Consider the following 18,241-nt stretch of genomic DNA (forward strand, 5'->3'; position numbering starts at 1 on the left):
ACACATAAATCCATGTACATTTCAAAACCTCTACTAATAACTTAAATAGATTTCACAACTGTAAACTGCGCACTTTTATTTGGAGCAACCCGCTGACTCAGATTTCTAGAAAAAGTGCTCCTCTCCACTGTGTCAATAAAAGTGCTTTACACTCTGCCACAGGGCCAGACCGTGCACCATCAAACTCCTGGCAGAGCCCATCACTGCAGGTCTGGGGGTAGGATGGATACCTCAGGGGCTCATCCAGGGTTTATCCCCAGGTCTCCACAGCCCACTGCCCACCACAGAGGCCCTGGGTACCAGGAGCATGTATACATAATCAAGCTAAACAGCTGTGCGTGGCCGTGTCCAAGCAGAAAGTTTATTGTGTGTGTTATTTGCCAAATTAGGGAGAATGTAGCAACTAAAAACGAGACAATAGCAACCATAAATGTAAAACATCTTATTTGTGATCCTTTTTATATTTTACAGCAGGGCTATTATTGCAATCTTTTCCCACTTTATCAATTTATTACTACATTTGTATTTTCCTTTTTAGTGTTCGCAGTAAAGCTTTAGACAAAGTAATGGCATCTGTAAAAAATAGCTGCCATCACAGTTTCTTTGACTTCGATTCCTTAATATTCCAGCAAAAGAAGGAAATTGAAACATTTCCTGCAGTGATGGAAGAAACATTGAGAAAGTATATACATACTGAACTTTTATAATATAGTGCCTTTTTACCAGATTTTTCCTTACATCATTTCTCAATAACATAAGTATATACTTTCTACTGAGCTTCTGATAATATATTTACTGCATGGAAACAAGCTGCAAGCGCCATATATCACCGTGTTCTCACAGACATCTCTGCTTGACAGGCAAAAACCTATCAAAGCAGTTCAAAAGGGAGCGAGTTGGTGTTGTGTTTGCTGCGATCATGTATTTGACAGATGAGTTACTCTGTACCCTACATGTGCATCTGAGTGTAGCACCAGGTATCAGCGAAAGGTGGGGGGTTGGGGGAAGATGCAGGGGGTTAGGGGAGGGTAGCGCGAGTGCATTCATGCAGCCGTGCAAGAGGATCGTTGTTCTCTTTGATCACCACTGTTTGCCTATCTGTGTTAGGATGTGCACACTTGCGGTCAAGTTCGCCGCAGCTTACGCGGATCCACTCCTCCACCATATGCGCAGCCCTCATTTGACCCTTATACACAATGCCGTCCCTTTAGAGACCTGGCCTGTTTCATTATGCAGATAACACCGCACCTGCATGACTGACCTTGTGCGAGCGAATGTCTATGTTTGTGTCTGTAAGCAGGTGCATGAGGTGAAAGAGGAGGTAGGAAGTTGAGACACTTCAATTTTAAAGGACAGGCCTGGTGATTTTGACAATCATAATTGGAAAAAAAAAAGTGGAACTTGGTCGTATTTCAAATGAAATAGTATATGGAGCAGAATAATCACTGGCACAGGTCGCTGGTAGTATGAACTTTGTGGCCCATACTTAATTTCTCTCGACATATTTACCATGTTTTGCACTTATACTTAAGTAGCATATACTTCTGATGAGGTTTATACATAAACTTTTACACAGAGTAACGTTAAAAATTTCTAATTTGGAACCGCATTTGTTCTGACTGAAGAAGAATAAAATATAGATAATTGTTGAAATATATTTGAATAGTAATGTATTTAAATCTTGTTCTTTTTTGAGAGGTGAGAGGTGGACTAAATGTGAAGATTTAGGCATGGAGAAGGATACCAAAGGACATATTGAATGCTGGTACTCAATATCCATAAGGAAGGTACAAAATGTCGATGAGGTGGGTGTGGATTGATGCATCATACTGGTATAAAATCCCATGACTGACAGCTCCATGCCTATGCTGGAAAGTATGAAATGCAGAGGCACAGCAGACAGACAAATTACAACCTAAACTACAGAGGTAAGAAACAATAAAAAGGTAGATGAACAGAAGTTGATGTCATGTAGAGGCAATTATTGATTTTTATTTAAAAAAAACACAATTATTCTAGTGAATTTAAATTCTAGATGATTCCAGCAAATCTAAGAAGCAACAATAAATGGACAGAAAACAGAGGACAAACATTCAGATAAAGTTAGTCTAAGTGATTGCAGAGTAGGTTATGCTGTGTTCGGTCGCTGATGCAGCCTTCAGGACTGGGTTTGTATTCCACAAAGTAGCAGAGGCTGAATCAGGCTGGCAGCCTGTTTCTTAGTGAGAGCCAAGGGAGGAAGTCAGCTTCCTCACCCCTATAGCTGCCTCATTGGGCTGAGGTCACTTCCTTTTGCCCCGCCAGCCCTTCTCCAGGCCTGCCCAATCAGCAAGGCCCTGTGTGGGCCCCCACCCCTCTTAGAGCACCGTGCAGACTCTGGATATAGTTACAAGGCCACGGGGGACTGTCAGTCCTCTCTCCCTTTCTTTCTCTATCCTCCTCTCTCCCTCCTCCCACTCTGTTTTTCCGAGTCTCCCGGGTGTTCTTCGCTGCCACCACCCTGTCCCCCTGCACTCCTAAGAAAATCCTTTAGATGAGAACTGCTCCTGCGTCTGCTCCCTCTAAGCATCCCTGACACCAGCAAAGTAAGCCCATCTGCATATCCACAGGGTCTCGCGTTCCTGGGGCTCATGGTTTATGTATTTCACAGCTCCTTAAAACACAAACGCCTAATATCTCTCCCATGTGGAGGACAGGAGAGGGAGAGGGGAAAACTACTTTCACAAAGAATGGTCTCTATTTCTCTGTGCTGTTTACTTTTTTATCCAGGCAAAGAACTGCGTGCTGTTGAAGGTTGTTTGGGAAGCAGTCTTGTGGATCTGGCTCTTATAGTTCAGCAGAGTTCAAATTGATGTAGGCAGAGTTTACTGAGCATAGTGTGCTAATTTTAGTTTGTAATACCTTGCAAAAGTATTCACAGTGCTGGAACTTTTTGAAATTAAAGCAATCCATTGTAGTTCTTGCTCTATGTTTTTGGTTATTCAACTGCCTTTTGGGTATACTCAAGTCTTTACGGCATTTAACATATGGATTTCCTCCTGTCATTGCAAATATAGATTTTCTTAGTTTATTCAAATCACAGCTCAAAACACCTCAGCCCATCTACAGTTACTTCTATTAACATTAGCACATTTAAAAAAAAAAAAAAAAGAACAAAGCAATATTTTTAAACATAAACGTTATAAAAAATTTAGTTTTAGTATTGACAATTATGACAACATGTGAAATAATTCATGGCATATAAAGTTCCTTAGCAAAGAACTGTATAGGTTGAAATAACTAATGATGAGTAACAGACTAAAAATAAAGTAACCAAAGGCAACCTTAATTTAAGACGATAGCGTGTAATTAAGTACAATGCAGGGGCATTGTTTAATTAAAAAATCTCCCTCATCTTATTCTGTTCCAAAGTCATCACTGTCCCTCACTACTTTTAAACAATTCTGCTGAGAAGCAGTTTGAATTAGAGCGCTTCGTTTTCCACGAGAAAAATCTGATACTTAGATTTACTCTCCTCTCTGGGGCACAGTGAACGCTTCTCTGAAGCTCACTATTAGAGGGACCCCAGTTGCTTGTGCGTCGCCAGAGTAGATGATATTAAGGACATCAATCTGGGCACTTCTTTTTGCAGAGAGTAATGAGCAAACAAGTGGGAGAACAAATTGAGAATATTTAGTAGACTTGAATGGGCTGTTTCAGAGAAGCGGACAGGGAGCAGACGTAGCGATCAAAGCTCGTCCTCTCAAACTAACAGGCCAAATCGAGGCTGAGTATCTATAATGTCAAATGTTGCAATAAAAGAAAGGAATACCTGCTTTGGATGAGCATGTTTTATGAGGAGCTCCGCCTTTGCCTCACCATCTGTCTCCTACTTTTCAGCCTGATGTTGGAGTTATGTGTTAATAAACCAACAAGAACTGCTGTTCAGCAGACTCGCTGCTGTACACACAACCCGCTGCAGGATGCTGGATGGCAGCAGAAGAGAAAGCTTCGGGCCTGTAAACAGTAGGTGGGTTTACTTCGTCTTCTCTCCACGGGAACTATCCATTAACTGATAATGGGGGGAAAATCTGCGTGATTAAGGCCCAGGGAATTATGGGTGAATACAAATTGACTCCACCTCCGTGTGGTGTGCTCTCTTGAGGTAGAAGCACTGCTCATAAGGCAAGAGCTCATTTCAGAAGTACTATGTGGCCCATTAAGGACCGGGGGAATGCAGAGTATGGGGGTGGGAAGGTGGTAGGTGGGAACTCAGAGGGATGGACTCCCCCTGGACCAAAACTGATTGGAGAACTGGTGCCTACGGGAAAACATTTTTAATACCTTCTTCCTGCCTCCACAGTTTAAGAGGAGCAGAGAGAATCAAGTTAGAGAATTTTCTTTTACATTGTCTTGCAGAACTATCTGCACACATTCAACTTATTCACAGTTTGTAAGATTGCAAGCATCAGAGTCACGTTATTTTGACTGTTTTATGTAGTAGCACATCACAAAGTAGGGCATTTTTAAAGTGGAATAACAAAAATAAATAAAATAGTTTTTTTTTAAATTAATCACAAATAATTGGATTATTTCCAACCTGCAGAGGGAGAAGGAGGGGTGAGGCTGTGACATGTCAGCAGTGACGCCCTCACACAGCAAGAGCAGAGGATTGTGGGGGAACGAGACTCTGAGACAATGTCAGCTCTGATGCATGGCAGCTCGTTGGAGGTGCTAATCAGAGCAGGGCTAGGCCCCTGCTAGGATCAGGCGCACTCTGCCTACATTAACCGCTTCACAGCTCCCCTGGCTACCAGGCCAGAGGCAGAAACACCAAAGTGACAGGTTTTTGTGTTGAGATAAACATGCGTAACGCTTCAATGACTGTTACAAAGGGTTTAGCCAAGTAGAACACCTTTTGGATTTCACAAAACATGAGGGACAAAATCATGAGGACACTTTCTCCCTTTTCACAAACATACCAAGTAAATTTATCTTTTTTTGAATATAGAAAGCATTCATCTTTTCCCACCCTATTGTCTCTTTGAAACAACTAAAGACTTTATTCAATCTCAGAATGGCATAACAAGCCATAAATTCAGATTTGTTTTAAACAATTTTATAAAACAAACCAAACAAATACCAAATATAACATACTAAAGTAGCTTTGCATTACAGCCCTTTTGGCTTGTTTTTCATCGGTCAAGTCAAATGGTGGTGATGTGTTTTTATTTTAAATACTGTACCAACGCCTCTAAATTTAAACAAGCATGTACCCCCTCTTTTTTTGTTAATGTGTATTATTTATTTATTTATTACAAACAGAACTAACGTATATAGTCTTCTAGTGTTTCAAACCGGACATGTCTCTGCATTACACATTCAACAAATGTGTAATGCAGTTTTTCTGTGACAGGAAGTAGCACGAAGAGCACCGGAACGTAACTGATGTGGCTATGCTGTGGGCTCTCACAAGGCGAATCTGTCCAGCCTCCATGTGCCAAACAATGCGGCTTATTTCTTCTAAAGTTTTGGAACAAAAACAGTTTCCTTAGGTGATAATCAGTAACAACATAGTAGTGATGACAGTGTGTCGCTGTTTGCTGGTGTACGTATGTTATGAATGAGGACAGGGAGACATAAAAAGAGAAGTAGAGACATAAACACATGTCCTACTGTTAAATTTACTGAAGGTGTTGGGAAATAAACAGAGATCTGTTCTCTACAAATGTTTCATAAATGTATTTAATATTTCTCTGGAGTAAATATAAAATATTATGTTTTTTTTGTATTATTTCTTGGCTTTATTTGAAACAATTTACATTCGTGTGTGGGGTGTGTATGTGTTTATATAAAAGTAACGTAAAGACTAATGGGTCAGCTACCTTTTTTATTTTTAAATTTTATTTATTTTATTATTAATTGTTTACCAAAGTTCTTAGTACTTAAAAAAAACTAACAAAAAAAATTTCTCGGGTTAAATAATAGTAATAAAATCTTCAGCAGTTCATAAGTAAATAAATGTGGAAAATTCAAAATCCTTTATAACGTTTGGAAATTTCTGTCTTTTTCTCTTAACAAAAGTTTAAATCTGGTTCATTTTTTCATTTCTGTCACAGTCACAGGAGTATACTGATTTCAATTATCTTAAAATTTTTCATTTTAATAAATTTTATTATTTTTATTATTTTATGTGTTTGATCTCGAGATAGATATGTTTACAACAAACAGTTGTAAACATATATTGTTATTAAAAAGGCATTCTGTTTGTATTGGTGAGAGTAAAGTGACGATGAATTTAATATCAGTAATAATATGGATAATACATTTCTTGAAGTGTGTCTTAAAAGATAACACCTTTTTTTGTTTTTTTTAAATAATTTTAGTTGATGAAGCACTTAAATTTTTATTGTCTTATGAAAACACTATTACTACTTTATTTTGAAAAAGGAAAAAAAAAAAAAACAAGGACAAGATCAAACAATTTCTTTTTGACAAAAGAAGAGAAAAAACAATAGAAGACTGAAATATAAACTGCAGTCATCCAAACAAAAATGAATTCTTGTTGAGGTGGAAAACTCTCTTCTCTAAAGGAGTGTTCTGCCAAAAAGTTCACTGGTCTCAGCAGTCATTAGAAATCAAACCTATTTGAAACGTTTGTATCTCTTTTACATGAGCACTAAAAGTGTCTATGAAATGTACATTTTAGAATTATTGTAAAAACTTTTTCATATTATGAGTGCTGAAAGAGCTCCCGCAAAACGATACAGCTGTTCATGCTCACTCAACTCATTGTTCCTTTCTCCTTTGGATCTATTCTAGAAATTGAGACATCGTTCAACTTGGCATGCTGAGATCGATTTCCAGGTCACATGCAGGAGGACAGAGGGAAGAGAAGATGGCTGTGTGCAAAAAAAAAAAAAAAAAAAAAACACAGCTCAGAAGAGATTTGTGAGTCACTTCCTATTTGGTGTCAGGTAGGACAGCTCAGTTTTTAGATTTTTAGCTGGTGTCCAACACATGACTTACATCTGGTATATTATCAAACTGTGGCTTGACTTGTCAGAAAAAAATTATTCTTATCACTACTATGTATTATGTGTTTTAAAGATATCTTAAGTATGTTTCATATTACTCAGAAATTGGTTTTACTTGTCATCCTACAAGTATACTTGCAAGTGAACGTAAATTAATATAATTTCAGTTCCTGATGACAAATAATTTGTTGCATTTTGAGTCCAATTTCCATCCCGGTATATCATTCCTGGGTGGGAACCCTAATGTCAAATTAATTATGTACACGGGGAAGACAAGGTTAGACTTGGAGATGAACTGGTAAGAATACTTAAAAATGTTAAGTTTTCACAGATAAAAGACTTTTAACAGCACAAAAAACAATGTGGTGTCTAGTTTGAAGAACTTTAAAAAAATGCTTTACCCTAAAATCTATTAGAATATGCAAATGAATGCATATAAAATATATTATTTTCTTAGCATTTCAGATTTTTCTCAAAAAACAAAAATAGATGATAATTTTGTTCTTTCAGCTTGAAGGTATTTATTTTTGTAATTTTATTTAAAAAATTACATTTTTGTTTGTTTTACAAACAGGCTCAAAATTATGAAGGGATTGTTAATGTAAATTTATTCAAGGAGTTCAGTATGTCATTGGGTCAGACTTTGACCACTGGGTGGTGGCAAAGTGCTTCCAACATGATCCTCGGGATGTGTTAAATAAGCATTTACTTGCACAAGTCAGATTTACATCTTAGCTGTGTGATGATTTCAGGCAAATTCGGAACAATAATGACTGCTAATGATAGCTGTGGGGCTATTAGGGGGAGCTAAAGCTAGGGAAAACCCTTGAAGAAGAAATCCAGTAGTAGAACTTGATATTACAACTTGCACTTCTATTTGCAGCTTTAAAACCCCCATCCTATGTCACCAAATCATTTTTTATGCTTAAAGTGGAAAAAAAACACAAAAGCTAAAACATTTGACCAGTTGTACAGTGCGTAGGTCACTGTGGCTGTAGAGAGAAAAAAAGAAGGGAGAGATCCAGAACAAGAAAGGTGAGAGGCAAATACGTGCTAACGAATGATATGTAGGCGCAGCAGCTGCAGGCTGGTACGGAGGTCCATTGGGGACAAACAATGCAGGCTGCCTGAGATGGATTGCATGGAGTGCTGGACCCCCTACAGCCACACACAAAAAATACCACTACACTGAAATGCTCTAATTTACTCCACACACATACCTATTCTAAACTACAGGGCCTGTTTGTGTTCAGGAGGAAGTAAAGGTCAATCCTCTTTGCCCTGACTTTCTAAGACTGGATAAAAGTTGGTGTACAAAGTGAGGATTACAAATAAGCAGGGAAACAATAAAACTTTCAGGAGCTTTTAAAAAAACGAAGTGAGGCAGTACTTTAATTTAGATCTCTTAAGAGTGAGTGGCCTGAATGTAAAATGTTAATTATGGGCACATGCTGGACTTTTTTCTTCTTCTTTTTTTTTTTTTTTTTTTACATCTTCTTTCTGCAAGCCTCACTGTGGCATTGTCGGGCTGAGGTGTGAGGGGTCTTTGGGGTTCGCGGTCCACACAAAAGAGCAAGGAAGGACAGTGTTGAAGAACGGCCCCTTGGCTGGGCTCGCGGCATGGAACACTGTACAATTAGCCAGCCCCTGCGTTCTGCCGGCTTATAATTATCAGTGCTTGCCTTAATTGACTCCCTTAGCCTGATGCAAAGGGAGCACCCCCCTCCACTTTCCCCCCTTTCTTTAAACCCTTTCTCCCCCCTGCTAGATGCGGGCCGCCAAGCGCCATGCCAGGCTCTCCAAAGTCATTTAGAGAAGCGCTCATATTTTCGACACAAAAAAGGGGGAACATTTGGTGAGAGAGAATTCATCATCAGGTGTCTAGAGGTTTTCCTTAATAGAAAAGCTGAATCCCACTGAGCGCGCTCCGTGTAGCGGCCAGCCACGCATGCTCAGGACCAGCAAGCCGCCATTCGCAGCGGGCCACAAGACATTAACATAATTTTATATAACACAGGCACCCGCACTGGAAATTTAATACATCTCAGCAAATACGAGACAGCCGTTTTGCATAATTTTTTTTTCTCTTTCTTCCCTTGCATTCACTCTTCCTCCTGGCTCTATCTTGTCCTCCTTCCATGGATCTCTCCCATCTTCAAACCTCGACCTGCCTCCGTCTCTCTCTTGCTGCCACTCTGCTTTGCCCCCTCCTCTTCTTACACCGCCACCCCTCTTTCCTCACCCCATGGCGCTGCTCTCACTAGGAGAGGGGAAGTTCATTACCTCAGCTAAATCAGAATTAGTCCCTTCATTTTGACGGGGCGAACTTCATTAGAAAGGCCCTTCCTTAATCCAGCAGGGAGAACTGATGAATCTACATGGGGGCAATAATTTGCTTCACACAGCACATTCAGCCACTTCCTCCACACGATCTCCCCCCTTTTCTTCTCGCCGCCTTTCTGGCTTTTTGTTCTTATGGCTACATTTTATTAGGTCTTCAACAACAACAAGGATGACTGAGAAAGGAAAACACCTGCATATAATTAACTAATGGCAGCAGAGATGGGGTAAAGAATGAGGTTTGCAGTTTGGAATGTCCCGTCTCCCAACAGACTTTAAGGATCTCTGGAGCAGCGTTAGTTATCTTGGCTGACACTTAAACATAAGCAGAGCGAACACAGATGAGAGCAAGCTGGGTCTGTGGGCTTTAAGGAACGATTCAATCTGGTGTTTCAAGCACTGAGTTTCTTAACACATAAAGTGCCTTGGAAGAGTATTTGTACCCCTTCATCCATACCCCTTTAACTTTTCCATTTTCTGTATTTTACACAGATATTATATGATCGCTCCTCACAAACTTAGACATACTGTATATGTAAGGAAACAGATTTATGGTTTTCAACATTTTGTCCAAATAAAAATTTGTAATAAGGTGTGCATTTGTATTCATCCACCCTTTACTTTGTTACCCCGGAATAAAAAAAGCAAGGCACATTAATGTGAGAAGCAACCAAGAGAGTCATTGTATCTCTGGAGAGCACCAGAGATTCATGCCTGAAATCAACAACAAAACAACTCCTTAACGTTCAAATCACAAGTCTGTCATTTATGGCAGAGTAGGGAAAAAAGTAGTCACTGATGGAAACTTAGAAGGTGTAAAGGAAATTACAATTTTGGTCACAGAAATATGAAAAAAACACCTGAGTTATTGGTAAATATTTTAAGTGTTTTATTTTGATCTATCACATAAAACTGCATAAAAAAGCAGTCTGGTGTGTGACTTTAATGGCTCAAAATGTGAATTAATTCAAGAGGGGCAAGTGTAGAGGCACATGCAAGAGAAAAATCTAAATCTGAGCCATCTTACACTACATCTTCCTTTCACGCTTTCTTTGTGTTTTTTGGTTTTCTTTTTCTTCATATAGAAAGAAAATGTTTTGCAAGCTTCTCTGCAGACACAGAGCTCCAACAGTGGTTTAGATTCTCGCAACAAAGTAGAAAGCGAAGAGATGTGAATCAGGACAGACAGCCCCTGACTGCCATACCACAGCGCCTGGTGTCAAACAGATGTGCAACTTGGCAGCTATGCTCCCCAGAAAACAGAGAACCCATGGATTTCAGGGTGGTTTTTAGTCGTGCTGCCCTCCCCATCTTTCAGCACTCCTCCTGTCCCCCCAAACAGTCTGAACTCCCCCACACTGTGCCCCTGCAGTCACCCTCCCTCATCACCTCCACACAGGGGTCCCCTGACAGGTAATCTTGTCCCTCGAATGTGAAATCTCCGACAGCGACGCCCCGCGCTCTTACCCCCTGCCTCCTCGGCTGATGGGTAAATTGGAATGGCGCACCCTGCTGGCGCGGAGAGCTCTGAACAGACAGCAGTACACACGCTGGGGCACCCCCCTCACGCGCTTCTGTCTAATATAGTGGACATGCACACTCATTTTCGAGCTGCAATATCTATGCACAGACACATGTCCATGCACGTATGTGCACCGGGGAACACAAAAAGCCAAACGCTCCAAAGCTTTAGGTAAACCACATACGCAGCCTCATAAACACAAATACATACAGATGCTCTGCGTGTTCAGTCCCATCTGCATACAGATTGGATACAAAATAAAAAAAGACACAGATACTGAGCTGAGTCAATATATGTTGAAATTTAAATAAGCATCATCTGAAATGGCTCAGCTTGTGTCCTTTTTCCAGAAACTGCACCTGATTTGTGTTGCCATGGTTTCTATTATGTGTACACCGTTGGGGAGAAGAGAGAAAATAGATGAAAAAGTAGAAACTAGAGAATAAATGTGCATGTTTTTTAGCGCCCCATGCGTGGATATGGTAAGCACTACTAACTCTGACGTTTACAATAAGGATACTGTAGCATCAATTTTATTACTAGAAGAGGAGGTTTGTTTCTTCTTTTAATCAGCCATGGTTTCTAAGAGGCTGATTAAACTTTGCCTCCCTCTCTCTTTCTATTCTGCTCTGCAGTCAATGTTATGAAGCGTGCATCTATGGTTGAGTCGACCCTCAAATCGCAGGGACATCCTAAATAGTCGGTGGGACCTGAAGGGGCTAAAGATCACTGTAGCAGAAGCCACAGAGGCCTCCCTGTCAAAGACGGTGCATTTGTGGTGGGGTGGAGGTGCAGGGGTGAAGAGAAGCCAGAGGGAGTGAGCCAGAGACATGACATACATTTCATTATGTTTAAACCAACTGTGGGTTCAACTCAGAGTCTTGGATTTCCAGCCCTGTCTCAGAGGATGGAGTAAGTGGAGGTGTAAGAGAATAGTGTTTTACAAAGAACACAATAGGTAGGTGGACAAAGGCAGGCAGCTGGACTAATTGCTCAGGAGCTTGTAGGGATATTTTTCTAAGTACCTCTGTTTGAAGCACAACTGACACACATTTGTGAAAAATCTCACTCTAGGAAAGATAATAAGAAGTGAAGCGTGAAAGCACTAAAAACAAATGTGTTATTATTATTTTTTAAATAAAATAAGCACATACGTATTAAGACACAGTGAACTTCTCTACTTTTATACAAAGACAAACCTCTACCGTCACCTTTCTAAAATAATGGCTTATGTCACTCTTAGCACCTTTTTCTTTCCAAAAGATGATTTAGGCAATCTAAAAAAAAATACTTTTGGCAAAAAAATGCCTTAGGCCGTCATTTTAGGAAGGTGATGCTAAGTGGCCTAGTGCTACTTAATGTGATAAAACACAAATCAGTAAACTATTTTAAAGTGTATGTAAAATTACAAATGTACATTTAAAAGAAATGTTAAAAATAAAAAAAGGTGTAGTATGCTTATTCTTCTGTGCCTCTTTACTAAAATAATATTCAATAAAACTATCTTCAAAAGCTCACCTGTTTATTACTGCATGGCAGTATAAATTAATCTGTGAAGATTTAAGAGGTTTGTAGGAGAACATTATAGAACAAACTGCACCATTACAACTAAGGAACATAGAAGACAGGTTAGGAATAGAGATGTGGATAATGGTAAGGCTATAAAACAGCATCACAAAGTATTTTGAAGGTATCTTTCAAAATCAACATGACATCCATAAGTTGTAAACAAATCTAGCCTTTATGTAAGAGAGAAAAAAGACATTTTTAAAGAATTCCATGAAAAGTCTCAGTTGCAATAAACCATGCAGGGGACATGGTTTCAATCAATGGAAATAGATACTCTGGACAAAAGAGACCAAATTTGAACTTTTTGGCATACTAACATATCAGCCCCCGGTGAAACATGGTGGTATCAGCATAAGGTCATTGTGATGCTTTTATTCAACAGGGACTGGGAATCAGGTCAAACTTAATGGGATGGTAAATGCAGTGAAATACAAGGCAATCCTAACAAATAAAACTCAAAATAAAAAAATTAAAGGCTGCCCAAAGTGTGAGACTATCGGTCGGATGTACTTTAAAGTTTGTTATAATAACCTTATAAAGTATGAAAAGGTTAAAGGGGTATGGATGCTTTTCAAATTAAGCAACTTTTTTACTTCAAAAAAGGTCAAATGTAGATGGTTTAAATGACATTTCTTTGAACAAGCAAATGCAATCATAGAAGGACGAAAGACTGGAGAGCATTGCTGATTTCAAGGATGTCAGCAGGAAGCTTTAAAGCGAAAGTTCTTCTGGACCATGACAACTTATGATTGTCAAAAGACGGTCCCAAAAGGAGTCTCTGGAATGGACAAAAGTGAGCGTGCTCAGACCAGGGTTAGGTTGTGGTGAAATGCCCATTCTGACTGAGGGTTAAGGGATTCTACAGCCTGACTTTGCCCCAGAGCTTCTCAGCTTTGAGGTTGTACATCTTCGCAGAGCAGCTGAAAGGAAAGATTTGCTGTCATTGCTGCTACATACTCAAACAAAATATGCAGTCTAACCCACTTTTATGTAAAAATAAATGCATATTGTTAATTCCTTGGTGTGTTGTGAAAATGGCTATAGAATTACAAAACACTGCTATTGTTGCTCGCTTGGGGGGAGCCCCAGCTCATTAAGCTTCAAACACATCATAAGTTTTGATTATTCCATCTACTTCATTCTCTTAATATAGTGACAAACTCCCGCTATTTTGTTGCCAATCTCCTTCCAGCTGTCACATCCTTTGAAAGATCACAAAAGCCTTTCAAACACGCTTGTGATACGTCGTCAGATTCACCAGACGTCGCTTGATTCCCCCATTGAATTTGTAGGATTAACTTGCGGAAGAAAACGTCTCATATTTCTTAACCGGTTGCTGTGTCTGACATCAGAGCATATGAGATTCTAGCGCACTGGTATTGTCCAGGGGAGGGAACCCTCACTCTAACCGTCAGCGCTCCACCAAGTGGGACAGAGATGATTAAAACACACCATGGCTGTGACTGACAGACTCCCCGCCGCTTCCAGAAGATGACATGTCTCCAAGTCGCTCAGAGAAACAACTCCTCTAATTTTAACTCCGACTGTAACACCGACCCCCACTGTCAAAACCAACAAAAAACAGCCATGCTGAGATTCTTAACCATAGTAAAAAGTGATAACAACCAAACAGAGAAATAAGTTTAAAAAAACAACAACGGAGAGGGAGGAGACAAAAGGGCTGAGAAGGTGCCATTTCCCTCCGGTGCACACAAACAGCAGGAACCTGTGAGCTTGTGACAACACCTTCAAACATTTCTGTTACTTTCACAGAAATATCTGATGCTGATGCTCCAGTGTGATGCTTCTGCAGCAGTCTTGTCCCAGCGCACGTTCGACTTGGCAACATCCTGCTTGCCAAAAAGAGAAAAAGAAAAAAAACACACACACAGACACACACACACTCTTAACTGACTGTGTTTGACATTTGTCATGACAGGAATACAGTGAAAGGAGGAAAGTAAAGGGGGGATTGAGAGATGGAAGTAGAGGAAGGAAAATGGAGGAGTGGCAGAGGATGATCGATGTGTGAAATTGCTGGTGTGAAAGAAATCATTTGGCCCTTCTCCGCTGGTTGGTTGCAACTATTCCCCGTTATTTCTCGATGAGGAGGACGGAGCAGCAGTTCCTTGTTATTGTCATGTTGTCTGGCAAGCTTGGGGTCGTGTACTAAATGATTCACAGAAAAAACTGAATCTTTTACATTGGCGTCAGCGATTCAGCCAGGCGCCCTTGTGGGGGAATTCTTTTTGTGTGTTTTTATTGAAGTCTGCACTGAGCGCGCCCAAAAGCTCTGACAGGGGGCCCCCGAGGGCGCTTGTCTTCACCTCCAAATCATAAGATGGAGAGACGAAGCTCCCTCTGTGCTCTAAATTATACCCCTGAAACCCCCTCTTGCACACAGAGTTGCAACCCTGCCTTCCCCGATCCCCTCCTTCCCCCCCAAAATAAAACAGAAGCAGAGAAGAAAGGCCCTCAGTAACACAGTCCCAGTGGAAGGGGCTCCCACGATTGCATTGAACTGCTGGAACAGCTGACAGACTCGATGCGGCAGGTCTGTTCCCTGCGGTCTGTCAGACTTGGTGCTACAGCCTGATGGTTAGTACTTCTTGATGTGGCCTCATTGCTTGCCCCTTATATGACACTCCCCTCCGCCGACCGAAGGAAGAACCGTGGCTCTACCTCATGGCTCCCCTTTATGTTTCATAATCTCTTACTTTAGTCCCTGATAAGTAGAAAACCTGTGAGAGGCTCCTGGCACGCTCAAAGGAAGTAAAGGGGAGCAGAAAGGGTTGTGAAGGGGGTTGGTGTAATTTGAGAAGTGGGCACAGCTGCACAAACAGAGGTATCGTGGAATTTCTGCCTGCATGATGGAATTGACTTTGCATGAATCGCCCCCCAAATTAGCCCATTTTCCACATGTCTCCATGAATATGACAACTAATCCAGTATCATGGGTATAATGCTGGAGCTGGAGCTGGAGCCGCAACGCCAGCCCAGCGTAGCTTGTGTGTCTTTTCTCGAGCTGTGAAATTCTCCCTCTCTGGCCCTTCTTGGCTAAAGACCTCATCCAAGTCCTGCTGCCTGACCTGTCAAAAGCAGGCCCCCTTCCCTCTCAAATGCCCAAACAAAATAAACCAACAACCGCTGGCAGGGTCAGAGGGCAGCTGCTCTGGGTGCTTGGACTCTGGTGTGCCCTCAGATTGGTGGAAAGGGCAGTGAGTAAAAAGGGAATCTTTTCAAAGTTAAATCTCCAGCTGATGGCTTAGAGCTCAACACCCCACAGTTTGTTTCTCTCGCTGCTGTCAGGAGTTTTGCCTGAGCCATTTGGAAGGATTAGAAAAAGTGGGGGAAGAGGGAAATTCGACTGGGCAGAGCGTGTGTACCGCAGGATCTGAGTGATGGCTCCAAGACCCCTTGGAGAGTGATAAACCTTTGACCTTGACAGCCCCCTGTTGTGACCCCTGACCTCTGGCACTGTGCCACAGAATCAGGAAGACAGGTGCAGGCAGGAGAGTGACCAAATCCCCATCATCTTGGCCGAAATCTCACTCAACTGACCTACAGTAGCTGTCCTGACGGCCTGGACCGAGAAAGCTATGCTTGTATAACTCCTTGAACTTTTCTGCATTTTATAATGTTGCCACAACAAAGTTGAATGTATTTTACTGGAATTTTAGGTGATATACCTACAAAATATAGCACATAATTATGAAATGGAAGAAAAGGAAACCATAGTTTTAAAAAAGTATGCTAAGCATCTGAAAAAGTGTGGCACTCATTTGCAGTCATACATTCCGAGTCAACACTTTGCAAAACCCTTTTGTTTCAATTATAGTTGGAAGTTTGTTGGGGTATGTCTCTACAAGGTTTTCACACAAGACGTTAATATTTTTATCTATTTTTTGTCAGATACTTTCAATTATATCCGAGTTTGTAGTTTAACTGGGTTATCAATCTTCTTTGATCTACACCAATTATTCTTAGTTCTTTTCCTAAGGGCCCACTGTCCTTCATGTTTTCAATGTGTCTTTGCCCCAGCACACATGACTCAAAGAACTGCATTGTCTGCTCAGTATGTCATCAAGTGCTGCAGAAGCTTAATAATTGCCATGCATTTATGTCAAATGTGCTGCAGTAGGGAAACACTTAAAACAAGGGATAGGGTTAGTTAGCTCAGTTAGGACAGTGGGCCGTCCAGAATAGAGAACCTTTGTTTTAAACCACTGCAATGTTGATGTTGTTTGATGGTGGAACCACTGTATTCCTTGGTCTTCATAACTTCTTCAAACTTGTGAGGTCTTCATAGAACAGGTGGATTTATGCTGAGATTCAATTACACACAAGTGAACATTATCTACAAATGTTCACTTTGTAGATAATGTGAACATTATCTAAATATTGTCAAAATATTTCACTGGATTTTATTTAGATGTAGTAATTGAGTTCAAGGAGAAGAAATTGGTTTTTGAACGCTTCATCATTTAAACAAGCCATGACAATACTAGAAAAGTATTTGGCAGGTATACCTTAAACAAAGATGCAATTGTAATAATTGCAACTGAAAACTCCAAAACTAAGAAAATGCTATAGAGAACAGCTCAAACAAAGTGCTTAGTGAAAAGATTAGTTGTAAAAAAACCCCTAATTTTAACATAACTAAAACAGGGGTGTGCATAGGGTAGAGGCATGATGACACATCATGAGTTTTTCTTAGCTAAAGCAGGCACGAGCACCAAGGTCGTGCCAGTCCATCTTTCTACAGATTCCTCTCCACTCCCCAGGCACTTCCCTCATGTATTTGGCCCAGTGATTCAGTGCCTTGCATTAAGAGCAATTCACCTGCCTCCAGCATCCCAGCGGCACAAGACCCCTGGGGAAACCAGGTGGAGCATAAAAAAGTTCCACATATGGTAAAGTCAAGCTGCTCGGAGGCTGCTGAGTGTCTGCTGTGGGGATAGAGGCTCCTAAAAGGCCCAGCTGGTACTTGGAAAAGGGCTTCTGCATTACTACACCTCAGTGTCTGTTTGGGCTCCCCTTTGGAAAAGTGTTGGCCGGCGCACATGACCAGCCATTTTAGATTTCTCTCTCTACCCCCGCCTCATCCCTCGCTCACTCCCGTCTTCCAACTGGTTCTGTATCCAATTGAACATTTGGTCCTCCACTGCTGGTTAATCAAATTCCTCCATCTGGCCCCCTATCCCTGTGGAACACAAAAGGTGCAGCCTGAGCCCCCGTCCAAGTGCATATTGGGAGGGAGGAGGGGAATGGAGACAGGGACTGCCTACCTAACTTACACAGCCCAGTCAACTAGATCAGGTAGGGAGCATGAGGCCAGGCCTGATCATTCTGGGCAAACAGGAACAGCTTGGGACTGAGTATCAGGGCCCTGCTGTTCATATAGAGCTGAGGGACGTCAGTCGGTTCATACAACAGTAGGAGGGTTTTATGAGCTAATACCTCCACATACACTGTAGAATACAGAATGAAGTGCACTCTAAGTATTGCAGAGTACAACAGAAGGCACATTGTTGTCTTTCAATCTCCATGGCACTAGAGGGTGCTACTCTTCAGAAACACTTTGAGAACAAAGACAAAAAAGGAAGAAAGAGAGGGGAAAAGGAAGCGTTTCAATTAAAGCTGCAAATTTGCTTGTTGTTGTCTTACACTGATTCTTTGAGTTCAAAGTAGAGTCTGTAACTAAGCCTCTCCTCTGATCAGAAAGAGCTATCTTAAGATATCACACAAAGTCTGCACTGATCCTTTAATCCCCCAGAGAGGCTACACAGCCATC

General features: G+C 41.0%; 1 protein-coding gene across 8 annotated transcripts in view; it reads right to left on the reverse strand.

Annotated features, from left to right (window-relative positions):
- The window catches only part of znf521 (zinc finger protein 521), a 114,628-nt gene that overhangs the window by 25,934 nt on the left and 70,453 nt on the right, over nt 1-18,241 (reverse strand). The window lies entirely within an intron of this gene.

The sequence above is a fragment of the Xiphophorus couchianus genome, chromosome 6 (genome assembly GCF_001444195.1).
Source record: "Xiphophorus couchianus chromosome 6, X_couchianus-1.0, whole genome shotgun sequence".
Taxonomy (NCBI): domain Eukaryota; kingdom Metazoa; phylum Chordata; class Actinopteri; order Cyprinodontiformes; family Poeciliidae; genus Xiphophorus; species Xiphophorus couchianus.